This window comes from Odocoileus virginianus, chromosome 22 (assembly GCF_023699985.2).
Source record: "Odocoileus virginianus isolate 20LAN1187 ecotype Illinois chromosome 22, Ovbor_1.2, whole genome shotgun sequence".
NCBI lineage: Eukaryota > Metazoa > Chordata > Mammalia > Artiodactyla > Cervidae > Odocoileus > Odocoileus virginianus.
Window position 1 is genome coordinate 31,385,659 of NC_069695.1, and position 14,053 is coordinate 31,399,711.

The 14,053-nt window shown below is 38.3% G+C and overlaps 1 pseudogene; it reads left to right on the top strand.

Moving 5' to 3' along the window:
* Positions 1 to 10,418: 10,418 nt before the first annotated feature.
* LOC139030440 (ubiquitin-conjugating enzyme E2 D2 pseudogene) lies at positions 10,419 to 11,306 on the top strand (annotated as a pseudogene).
* The last annotated feature ends 2,747 nt before the right edge of the window (positions 11,307 to 14,053 follow it).

Here is a 14,053-nt window from a genome sequence, read left to right on the forward strand (position 1 = left end):
CCAAACATCCGATATATAAGAAAAGATATTACTTTGCCAAGGCCTAAGATATGCCCAAGAGAGAATGTACATCAAAAGCTCTATATACCACTTGACAAACCACAGAATCCAAGAAGACTGCATTACCATAAAAAAGCAGAGCATTTATTCAAGATTTAAGATCAGAAATACTGACCGATAATCATTTGGGTTTGTATGGATTATGCAGAGATATATATGCAGAGAAGCCTAGATTCTGAATTTAATTCTACTATTTACTCACACAGTTGTAGTCAGGATTAGATTAGGTAATGTAAGTGAAGTGCATGCATGCATGCTCAGTCACTTTAGTCGTGTTCAACTCTTATCTCACCCTATGGACCATAGCCCGTCAGGTTCCTCTGTCCCTGGAATTTTCCAGGCAAGAACACTGGAGTGGGTTGCCATACTCTCCTCCAGAGGATCTTCCTGACCCAGGGATTGAACCTATTTCCTGCATCTCTTGCACTGCAGGGAGATTCTTTACCCACTGAGCTACCTGGGGAGCCGAATAGGTGAAGTTCCTAGAGCCTATTGCTGCAAACAATAAGGCTATCTGATTTTCTATTCAATTACTTGACAATCAATACAGAGTTACGGCATACTTTGTAGACAACCCTGTGCTGGGTTCTACAGAGAATGTCACAAAACTATGTGACATAACTTCTGCCCATAAGGGACTTACAGAAAAGATAGTTAAGAAACATACAGCTAAAGTATGCTTTGAGTAGATAAAATCTGTAGTTCAGATTAAACAGTAGTCAAAGAAACCAGGAAAAGAATCACAACATCAGAAAATGTTGTAATTAGAAGAAATCTTAGAATTATCATTTGAAATATCCACTAGAATGGAGCCCTTTTGGTCATCTCTTATTTCCTAATTGATAAAGATCTCTAGCTTTTTTTTAAGTCAAAAATCTTCCTTTCTGGTACTCACAACACTAGAGCTACTTTTGTCTTTCAGACGGCTTCAAAATTTAGATATTTTGATATTCAGAGATTTTCCAATGAAGAAAACTTAAAACAAATAGGCTAACAAAAATGAATAGGAAAATTAAGAAAAGTAGTGCATTCTTTCTCTCAACAGATATGTTTCAAAATTATTTTATGTTGTGTTGTTAAGAAATGTATTTGCTACTTATTTGGATTGATGCCTTCCTAAGAAGCACTCACTAGGGACCTGTGACTAACACAGATCCATTCAACTATTCATTTATACAACAAATATGTATGGAACACTTCTATGTGCTAAAAGCAATATTATTATTAATATTAACACTGGGGATGAAGCAGTGAATATAACAGGTAAAAATCCTTTTGTTGTCAATTTATCCCTCAGAAATCACGTTATCAAACATGAGAGTGATTTTATTTACTTTCTATTCATTTGATTTTCTTCCCAATATGTGAGGAAGTACAGAAAAAAATTCATGCCTAAATAAACCAGGAGACCTCACAGAGTACATGTACAGACTGCCTCGCTAATAGTGAATTCTTGAAGCCTATGGGGGAATAAAGTAATTTGTATTCTAATTCCCAATTCATGAAGAGTCTTAGAGTGTCAAGGAAAGTTGTTCTCTTTGAAGATGATCTAAGTAAAGATATACAGCTCAACCAAATGTGCTCAGATTACTTTTAACTCTTTTCTCTTACCAGTTTCTAAAAATGAGGATATCATTTGCTTTAACACTTGCTTTTTATTACAGTGCTATATCTTAAAGAATTGATCTTGGCCAAGTAAGAAAAATACTAAACCCTTTGTTTTTTGCTTATATCCACCATGGAAAGAATCCTCTCTACTGTCATTAAAATTGCTGGGCTAATAGTAAAAACTGAAGAGTTTGACTGTTTCAAACAGATCTCTGTAAATAATTGAGAGGTCTGAATGCTTAGCCACTTTTCCAAATCACATGAAATCCTTGAAACTTTACAACTGATATACATCAAAAGAACCAAATCTGGAGCTTTTCATCAAGTCAGGCTGAGAATTTTGACATTTCTGCAATTTATTATTTTTTAGTTATTGGTGCAATTAAAAACTGCTCCTTGGGACATAACTTTGTCCCATATGAGTCACAAGAAGTTCAAAGAAATACTATATGAACTAGTTTCTGCACTGAATCTAGATGAAATGACAATGTACAAAGAGGAGGCAACTTGCTTGTCCTCTTGTGAAAATTCTGATACTGTTTTCTAAGTTTGGAGGAAGAAAAAAAGATCTTTTATTTATTGACACTGTTCCTAGTACAGCTTTGCCCTTTAGTTCTTTTCAATCCTTTTCATAATTTGGTCACCAATCAAATCATTAGTTCAACCACTCAGCATATGAAAATACTATTTCACCACAGTGTGAAGAAGCAGCATATAAACTACAGGTGGAGAGCCTAGAATTTATCTCTGCAGAATAGAGAAGAGGAATATAGATTATGTTCATATTTCTTCAAATTCCTTCCATTCTATTCCCCAACGACACGTCTTCCTAGTCTAGATCTGTGTCTGCTTAATTACTCATGTTACACTCTGGGTATAGGTTTAATCTACTCCTATTAGTAGTACTAAACATTTCCCTTTTCCTCCAGGAATCTATGTACATGATTTTTTTTCCCCCTTCAATGTTATAAGTAGTCCCCTGGCTTCTCATTCATTAAAGCTTCTCTATAATCTTACAGGTATTTCTAGACAAGCAAATCACTCAAAGCTGTCTCTTCATCTATAAATAGGAAAAACAATTCCTAGATCATAGAGTTGCTAGAAAAATCACATTGAATAGGATACATAAAATGCTAGCTAGCACAGCACTATGCCCGGCTGGCAGAAAAAAACAAAAGGAGCTCCTCCGGTTATTCTGTTACTTACATTTTCTTATTTACCTGCTGTCTACAACCCATATCATCCTTTCTCATCTGTGACTTAAAAGCTCATGTGCTGTTCTGTTTTTAGTAGATACATTTTGATTCATTATTCTGCTGATCATTTATTGCTTTTAAATTTATAGTAATATCTGCCCATCACAATTAACATTTATATGAGTTGTTTCTAAACAATGACATCAATACAGAGATTCACAATATAAATTTAATACTCTCATCAAAAAGTACGTACTCCTTTCTCTACGGTACCATAATCTCTTCTTGTAATTATAAGTATTGTTCTTGCAAACACCTGCATCATATGTGTGTATGCTTATGTGTATCTATTACACGTATATACTTAAACATGTGTGTGTGTCAATATGTGTATAGAGAGAGAGAGACAGAGAGACACGCAGGTAAAAAGGGAGGGACAGAGTCTTCATTTTTTGAAAACAAAAGTAAAACTAATATTACAGCAAGGTATATTATATGTGGAAGCATATATTTTTAAATGTTTACTGAGTTAAATTTAATAGGGCCAGGACTTACGAGTCACAAAAGGTTAGGATGCCACAGAAAAGGTGAGTCACTGTGCTTCTTAGAAATATACAAACTTTGTAATATTTATCCAGCGGCAATTCCATTCTCGTTCCATGAATCTCATTGCAGTCTACATACAACATGTGCACATGCTTGCTAAGTCGCTTCAGTCGTGGGCAACTCTTTGGGACTCCATAGACCGTAGCCCGCCAGGCTCTTCTGTCCATGGGGTTCTCTAGACAAGAATACTGGAGTGGGTTGCCATTTCCTCCTACAGGGGATCTTCCTGACCCAGGGATCAAACCAGCATCTCTTTCGCCTCTTGCGTTGGCAGGCAGGTTCTTCGCCACTAGCATCACTGGTGTGAAACTCCTGTGCTTCATGGTCCCAATAGATGCACTCTATTTGCCTTGAGCATTCATACAGCCCAAAGAGGCAAAAAGAGATCATTTGTTTCCTTCTGTCTCTTTTTAATTACCCACAGTGTCAAGGGTTCTGAAGAGTTAGACACAATAAAAGTTATTAATTGTTGCAGTCACTTAAGGTCATTCATATTCCTAGGATCTTCAAGAGTTCTGCCTATGAAAACTCATAGGACCAATACCCATAGGATGTGACAGGGGTGTGGCTTGGCAGGGAGAGAGAACACAGCTCTACTTTGCCAGTGGCCAAGGACTGCTGTCAAATTTCCCAGGAGGAAAACATTTTGATTATGTTAATAAAATCATATTAATTATGTGAATTCACTTAGAGATGCCTGTCCAAGTCAATTTTCTTGCTATCACAGAAAATTGCTTATGACGTCACCTGACAAATATTTCCCTAAAATGAATTGAAAATATAAAGTTGTATTCTTTCCTTAGCCCCATAACATACATTCATGTTGCCAAAATGTCAGACTTCCTAACAACTTGTTTGCAATAATTCTCCCCATGCATAAGTTACTGTTATATTTAACAACTCTCCGTGCTTTGAAGAGCCCCCTTCCTAACCACACTTGTCATTTCTTGGCAACTCTAGCTGTCTTTTGGCATCAAAGAGACCCAGCAGAGGTTTACCAGTCATCAATAATGAACTGAGAGCAAAGTAAAGAGCTTTGGTACTGTAGGGACTAAAGAATAGGTCCCCTGATGCACAGGAGAAAAAAAACAAATCGTGGACCACACACAGAAAGCCGAGCCTAATCTAGCCTTTAACACTGTTTGAATTGACGTTTGTTTTTGAAAAAAGAAATACCCTAATTAAAACAAATAATACATGACTTAAAACTTTATTAAAAATTCAATAGTTTATTTAATTATTCAGTTACTGGAGAGTTACAAGTGAAAATGAAAGTTGCTCAGTCATGTCAGACTCTTTGAGATCCCATGGAATTCTCCAGGCCAGAATACTGGATAGGGTAGCCTTTCCCTTCTCCAGGGGATCTTCCCAACCCAAGCATTGAACCCAGGTCTCTTACATTGCAGGCAGATCCTTTACCAGCTGAGCCACAAGGGAAGTCCAAGAATACTGGAGTGGGTAGCCTATCCCTTCTCCAGCAGATCTTCCCAACCCAGGAATCAAACCATGATCTCCTGCATTGCAGGTGGATTCTTTACCAACTGAGCTATCAGGGAAGCCCTGATATCAGGAGAGTTACAAAGAGACATAAATAAGACAAAAAATAAGAAAAAAATAAGAACAGTAAGGGGCATATGTAGGTTTTTTTCAAAGACATGGAAAAAAGAGAGACTCAGGAGGATTGATACAAACAAAATATTTTCATGGGACATAAGAAGATTCTTCCCAAAGCTTTTAGAACTTTTTGTGTTCTTGAGATGTTAGGAAAAAAAGGAAGTTCCAATAATTGAAACAAGATTCATTGGTAGAGGAAACAATGAACCATACTCAGAACTGAATGTTGAAAGGCAAACTGTTTTAGTATTTTAATAGGGCTAATTGCATTATTAAGTTATAATGGCAAATGTTAACACTTGATTAAAGCAGCAATAAGTTAATTATTGTGCTTATGATAATACATCAATCAGGACAAGGACTAGAATGAAGTTGGAGAGAGTACAAAATTGATTAAAAGTGGTGTCAAGAGTTACTAAAAATTAAAAGCAAAGAAAATCCAATTAGATGAATAAGTAACAGTTGAAGCAAGCTTAACCATTAACATTTAATCTAAATCCTACAAGGTCCTACAACAAAGGAAAGTTAAAAATAGGATGCATAGTTGGGCAGAAATGATTCTTAAATATCTTTCAAAGAGTTTGCATCCTGGGAATAGGAAATGAGAATTATCAAGATGAAGGCAAGGCTAAAGCAGGAAAGTTTTAGACACATTGATCATGTTTTGTATAAAAGGGTCACTCCATTGAAATCACTACTAAATAGGGGTCTGGCTTTTCCAGGACTCTAGCTGGCCACAAGGTGCTCCTCTGAGAAGATTCTTCAAAACAGACAATGAAAGTGAAAATGAAAATCACTCAGTCGTGTCCAACTCTTTGCAATCCCATGGACTATACAGTCCATGGAATTCCCCAGGCCAGAATACTGGAGTGGGTAGCCTTTCCCTTCTCCAGAGGATCCTCCCAACCCAGAGATTGAACGCAGGTCTCCCACATTGCAAAACTGACAATATATCAACCAAATTTTAAAGATAATGTATTGACATGATGGTTAGAACTGTGACAAAAAGTCATTAGAAGGAACAATATGAGAATAAGACCATGAGAATCAGAGAAATTATAGGCAGAAGAAGCACATATCAGGTAAAACCTGCATCTACTTCTCCCAGATGGAGAGTTCTTCCCATTCACTTTTATTTCTCTGCACTAAGAAGCTTGTATGGGTTCCCTGGTAGCTCAGATGGTAAAGAATCTGTCTGCAATGAAGGAGATATGGATTTGATCCCTGAATTGGGAAGATCCCTTGGAGAAGGGAATAGCAACCCACTCCAGTATTCTTGCCTGGAGAATTCCACGGACAGGGAAGCCTGACAGGCTATAGTCCATGGGGTTGCAAGAGAGTCGGACAAGACTCAGCAACTAAACAACAACAAACAACCTCAGAGTCTATTCTTAAATTTAAAAGTCCAAAATACCTGATATAATTCTTTAATTTTCTAATTGTAATCATTAACTCTGATCAAACAATAGCAGAGATTAAAGCAAAACCAAACAGGAAAGTATGTTTGTATAAATGGCAAGATTGTATGCTAATGCATTTAACTATACATTTCAAGCATTTTGCATTGCAGGGTTTTTTTTGTTGGTTTGTTTTTTTTATAAGTGTTTCTACTTAAAATAATCTGATTTAAAATTGTGGGGGGGGAGTTCTGATCTAATTTTAATGCTATGGCTGGAAATCAACTGTCCCTACACATGAATATAACCACTGCATCTCTCTGTTCACTGGTTGAACACTCCAGAAGAGGTCATATCTTCTGAAATTATAAAGAAATTGCAAGATATGCCTTGTTTTTTCCTAAATATTTTCCAAAGTACTCTATCATACTTCATTATGTACACTTATGGTGATAAGAATGACCTTTTTACCACTGATATACATTTTATAATAATTTTACTTATAAATTTTAATGACTTTCTGTAAGAAATATAATTTATGCTCATTTAAAATATTCTAGAATATGACCCTCAAAAAACTACATAATTAATTTAAATATTGTGCTTCCTAAGTGGCTTAGTGGTAAAGAATTTGCCTGCAAATGCAGGAGACATGGGTTCAGTTCCTGGGTGGGAAAGATCCCCTGGAGAAGGAAATGGCAACCCACTCTAGTACCCTTGCCTGGGAAATCCCATAGAGAGAGGAACCTGGGGGGGGGGGAGGGGGGGGTTAGTCCATGGGGTCACAAAAGAGTCTCCACTAAACAATAACAACAATTTAAATATCACCTCATCCTTCCATTTGACTAAGATGGCCTAATGTTCTATTTCAACTAGATTAAATAGCAAGCAGGTTGTTTCTGACTGGCCCACTAGCCCCCCTTTGTTTAGAGCATTTACTTTAGAAAGCTTGCTATCCTAAATTCTTTCTCTCTCTTTGAGATATAGATATTCCCCCAGCTTCTTTGTCAGTTTTACAACCCCGGAACATCTTTCTCAAGGACCTGAGAGCCATTCCTTTGAAATATAATTGTTTAGAAAGACAGTGTCTTTATCTCCCAGGCTGTGACGGATAAGTGATACTTAGCAATCCCTTAAAGCATAATCATACTAACCAATCTCCCCTGTAACTTTCTCCAGTACTTTTCCACTAGCTTACACCAGTACTTAAAAATTCTTTCTGCTTTTTGTTTCAGCGAACTTGAGTTCAATCTCTCTCCCCATTACAGTGGCCTTGAATAAAGTCTTCCTTGTGTCAACTACAAATTGGCATTTGCCAAGAGCATTGCCAGCAACTGAACAAGGGCATTTACCATCTGCCTCTGCAGTTACAGGGAAGTTATAGGCTTCCCTAAGTGACTCAGACTGCAAATAATCTGCCTGCAATGCAGCAGACCCAGGTTCGAACTCTGGGTCAGGAAGATCCCCTGGAGAAGGAACTGGCAACCCACTCCAGTATTCTTACCTTGGAAATTCCATGGACAGAGGAGCCTGGTGGACTACAGCCCATGGGGTCGCAAAGAGTTGGACACGACTGAGCAACTAACACTGAACACTCTGCAGTTACTGAACACTGGGCTGCTGCAGTTATTGACCTTCAACACCCTCTGAGTTCAGGGTGGAGTGAGGCACTCTGTGCTCCAGGGAATCTGGTGGAACAGGTCTTTAGATAGTTAGATATTTTCAGGAACTGATTTCATTATCCCAATCCTTACATCTCTTCATCTCCAGAAAAGCACTGCATCCCTTCGTGGTGACATCAGCTCCTCAAGACTAACAGAAAACCTTTTGTAAAGTAAGCACGTGATTGCACTGAGCTCCCTCTTCACCAAAATCTTATTTATTGACCTTCCCCGACTGCCTCTCTGGAGCAGTCTCTCAGAACCATCTAAGGTGCTGTCTCCCAAGCTCCATCCCTCATTTTGCCCCAAATAAAACTTAACTCAAAACTCTCAAATTGTGCATCTTTTATAGTCGACACTTCCCTGATTGACTTGTCTAACTGAATGCCTCTTTGAGACATTATATCCTGTATCATCTCAGTGGAGAAAGGAACACTTTCTCTAAAAGAAGTAATATTTAACAGAATTTTTCAGAGTAATATATTATGCATCATTTTTTATGATGATGACTAAAGACAGCAGAAGAAACAATGTGGAAGCAAGACTGTGATATATAGAGAAGGATTTTATGTGCTCATTCACACACTTGCGCTAACCATAACCACAGGCCAGCCACAGCCTCACATGCTGACATTCCCTGATGTTAGAATCTGACTAAAATTCTGGGAATCAATTACCAAGGATTGGATACTATTTGCAGGCAGAATTGAGCTAGGAGGTATGTTTGCATATAAATTTGAAAATCACAGAGTCCACCATTGTTTCCGGTGAATTTGAGGTTCTCAATGTCTCTTCACAGAAAGAATCCAATGATAGATGAGGTGATTGGATGGTATCACCAGCTCAATGGACATGAGTCTGAGAAAACTCCAGGAGATGGTGAAGGATAGGGAAGCCTGGCATGCTGCAGTCCATGGGGTTGCAAAGAGTCAGATACAACTGAGCGACTAAACAACATAATACAAGTGGATTTATTTGGGCTTCCCTTGTGGCTCAGCTGGTAAAAAAAAAAAAAAAAAAAAATCCACCTGCAATGTGGGAGAGCTAGGTTTAATCCCTGGGTTGGAAAGATCCCCTGGAGAAGGGAAAGGCTACCCACTCCAGTATTCTGGCCTGGAGAATTCCATGGACCAGTCCATGGGGTCGCAAAGAGTCAGACATGACTGAGCGATTTTCACTTTTACACTCCCCAGACAGTGTGTGAGCCTGCTCAGAAGGTGAGGGAGCCCCGAAATATGGCATGGTTAGTTTTTGTGGTTTGGGTAATTTCATAGGCTAATGAGTGGGAGTATTATTTCAATTATTTCAGGAAAGGGGTGGGGATTTCCAGGAATTGGGCCACTACCCAGCTTTTGAACTTTTATGGTTGGCCTCAGAGCTGTCAAGGTGCTGGAGGATGTGACATTTAGCATACTAGTGTATTACAATGAGCATATGAAGAGGTTCAAGTTCATTGGAATCCGAATATTCTGCCATCTCAGACCATGTTGGTTACAAGCAGTCTTTGTCATATCCTATGGCTCTGTTGTTTTTTAAAGGCTTTGCCCTGCCTTCTTCCCTACTGCTTCATTATTACCCATATATCTTACACAATTTGATTTGCTTAATTACCTTCTTGAGTTCACTTGATATATTAAGGTTTATATATATAGCACCTTTTTAACTGACTTTTGACAAAGGTGCAAAATCAATTCAATCAAGAAAGGATGGCCTTTTCAATGCTGGAGCAAATGGATATCTATAGACAACTGATGAACCCCAACCTAAACTCAAAATGAATAATGAACTTAGTATAAAATGTAAAAGTATAAAAATATTTTAAATAAGAAAATCTTTGAGATCTAGGACTAGACAAAGAATTCTTAGACTTGATAATAAAAGCACAATCAATAAAAGGAAAATTTTTATTTTGTCAAAGTCCATATTAAATGAATAAAAATACAAATTGCAGACTTAGAGAAAATAGTTGCAAACCACGTATCTGACAAAGAACTAGGCCCTGGAATAAAAGAATTCTCAAGGGCGCTGAGACGAGAAGGAAGAGGCAGCTACCGCGGTGGCGGCGGCAGCTCATAAAGGGGCCGCCGCCGGGTGATGCGGTGACCGCTGCGGCAGGCTCAGGAGCCGAGTTGGCCTCGGCCCTAAATCCGTCCCGCCGGACCCGCGTTCCGGAACTCCCCATCTTCTCCGGCCGATCCGCAATCACCGAGGCGGCCTCGCGCCCCCTCGCCCCTTCCCAGTCCCTCCCCTGCCCCCGTCCCGCCCCGGGGCCGCCGCCACCCACCTCCCGTGATGGCTCTAAAGAGAATCCACAAGGAGTTGAATGACCTGGCACGGGACCCCCCAGCACAGTGTTCAGCAGGTCCCGTTGGAGATATGTTCCATTGGCAAGCTACAATAATGGGGCCAAATGACAGTCCCTATCAGGGTGGAGTCTTTTTCTTGACAATTCATTTCCCAACAGATTACCCCTTCAAACCACCTAAGGTTGCATTTACAACAAGAATTTATCATCCAAATATTAACAGTAATGGCAGCATTTGTCTTTATATTCTTCGGTCACAGTGGTCTCCAGCACTATTTCAAAAGTACTTCTGTCCATCTGTTCTCTGTTGTGTGATCCCAATCCAGGTGACCCTTTAGTGCCTGAAATTGCTCGGATCTACAAAACAGATAAAGAAAAGTACAACAGAATAGCTCGGGAATGGACTCAGAAGTATGCGATGTAATTAAAGAAATTATTGGATAATCTCCACAAATAAAGATAGGGGAACTCTGAAAGAGAAAGTCCTTTTGATTTCCATTTGACTGCTTGCTATGAGCCCACGCCTCATCTTCCCCTGTGCACATGTTTACCTGATACAGCCGTGCTGCGTGTTGTACACACTTGGAGCAACAAACTAGAAATACTGTACTTCTGTACCAACATTGCCTCCTAGCAGAGAAGTGTGTGTGTGACAAGCCAGTTCTCCAGGCATAACCTAGATGTGAGACTAAAAGCTTTCCTTATTGACTTAAATTTGGATAACGGCAAGGTGAGGGGTGGTGGGTATGGTGTGTTCTTGGATGGGGAAGAAAAGCTGCACTGACCTGTAGGAGATTGTTTTTTAAGTGAAATCCTATTAAACTCAAAACAGTTACGAAAAGCAAAAAAAAAAAAAGAATTCTCAAAACTCAACAGCAATAAAACAAACAATCCAACTGGAAAATATGCAAATATGTGAAAAGACATTTCAACAATAAAAATATACAAATGACAAATAAGCACAGAAAAACTGTTCTCATTAGTTATCTATTTTATACATGGTTATCAGTAGTGTATATGTGTCAATAAAAATTAACACAACATTGTAAAGCAACTATATTTCAATAAAAATTCATTTTAAAATAAAAATTTTAAAAAAACTTCAAAAAATTATTCAACATTAGCCTTTAGGGAAATGTAAATTAAACCATAATGAAATATCACTAGTTACCTTCAGAATAGCTAACATGAAAAATATTGACATAAAAAACTGACAAGGATTCAGAGAAACTGAATCCCTAATATGTTACTGGTAGGAATGAAAAATGATATAGATGCTATAAAATAGCTTGCCAATTTCTTGTAAAAGTAACCATAGCGTTACCACACGACCCAGCAAGTGCACTCTTTGGCATTTATATCACACATTCAAGCTTATATTCACACAAAAATCGCTACAAGAATCTTCAGAGACGCTTTAGTCATAATCAACAAAGCTAGGAAATGACAACCCACTCCAGTATTCTTGCCTGGGAAATGCCATGGACAGAGGAGCCTGACAGGCTATGGGGTTGCAAAGAGCTGGACATGACTGTGAGTGATGGAGCACACAAAAACCACACAAATGTCCTTCAACAGGTGAGTAGTTAAACTGTGGCCCATCCAAACAATGCACCACTGATACACTCAAACCACTGATACGCAACATCCTTGAGGAATCTCCAGAGAATGATACTAAGTGAAAAAAAAAAAAAAACTGAAAAAGGTTTCATGCTTTATGATTCCATTTACTATAACCTTCTTGAACTGAAAGAAGGAAATGGCAACCCATTCCAGTACTCTTGCCTAGAAAATCCTATGGACGGAGGAGCCTGGTAGGCTACAGTCCATGGGGTCGCAAAGAGTCGGACACGACTGAGCGACTTCACTTCATTTCTTGAACTGAAAAAATGATGGAAATGGAGATTAGCTGAGTGGTTCCCAGTGCAGGGGCAGAAGGAAGGTAGAAATGGCCACTAAAGGGTAAGAGGAAGGATCCTTGTGCTGATGAAAGAATTCTGTACCTTAACTGTGTCAACATTGGCATCCTTGTTGTGATGTTATACTACAGTTTCATAAGCTATTGGAGAGTGAATGTGCTCGTCCCTCACAGTCATATCTGACTCTTTGCGACCCCATGGACTGGTGCTGTCAGGCTCCTCTGTCTATGGAATTCTCCAGGCAAGAATACTGGAGTAGATAGCCATTCCCTGCTCCAGGGTATCTTCCCAACCCTGGGATCAAACCTGGGTGTCTTGCATTACAGGCAAATTCTTTACTGTCTGAGCCGCCAGGGATATTATAGGGAGTGAAAAGATGGCACACAGGCCATCTTTCTGTCTTAATTTTCACAAGTGCTTCTGAATCTATAATAATTTCAAAATATAAAGCTCAATTTTAAAAATAAAGAGAAAAAGTTTACAATCTGCATATTTCATACTAAGCAAAAGTATTTGCCACGTGTGAAAAAAACAAGAACAGAGTTGTAAAAATACACTATTTTAAAAAATACTTAAAGATAGTATCAAACAAAAAAGTGAAGCAAAATTAAACTCTCAAGAATAGGATATTCAGGGCATTGAGGATTAGCTCTGAAACAAAGGAAGCAAAGACATAAGTCTGAAGAAATACTGCACATCTGGCTACAAAATTGATGTGCAAATATAATAAGTTACCTTTACAAGAGGGGAATGTAAATGAAAATAACATTTTAATAGAAGTAATCTATATTTAAATACCAAATGTTCTTTTAAAAACAAAATGCTAAGGATCAGGCACTGTAATGGCTTCTGCTTTACATTTAATGCTGAGAATAAGATAAATAGTTGCTTTACAAATTGTGATCCTAGGATAGCAATTTTTGATTATAACATTTTTCTTTCATCACTTTCTCACAAATTTCTGTGTTATTCACTACAGATTTTCTCAAAATGAAAGCAAGATCAGATAAAAATCACAATTACCTATTAAATTTTATGTAAAGTTACATGTATCTGTGTTTACATCATTAAGTATAATACCTACTTAAAGTTAAGATACATGTTTGCAATATTAACTTCAGCATCCAGCTATTAATCACAGGTTCATCCAAATGAAGCTCGATAAAGCTTCATCATCCATAAACAGTATTTATAGTTTGGTGCTGTGTGCCATTATTTGGATCTGTTGTTTGTTTATGGTTTTACATTAGGTGCTGTATAAAAAGTGATGCATATCCTAGATGGCAGAGTGCCATGATAAACATATAAAAACAGCCAACCGTTTCTCAGTTCATTTCAATGTTCATTTAAATTAAGGTGACTAAACATCCTTTAATGACATAAAATTATGATGTGACTTTGGCACTTACTGTAAGTTCATAATGAATATCACAATAAGACTGCTTTGATCTTAGGCCCTGGGCATCTGAACACCACATCCAAAGCAGAACCGTAGAAATTGCCTTCATTCTGGAGGAAGAGATGGGGGGACGGGGAGAGAGACAAACAGGGGAAGTACTCTAAAATCTCAGTCTAATGTATTATATTTGGATACTAAGGCCAGGTGGCACAGTGGTAAAGAATCCACCTGCCAATGCAGGAGATGCAAGAGATGTGGGTTCTATCCTAGGTCAGGAAGATCTCCTGG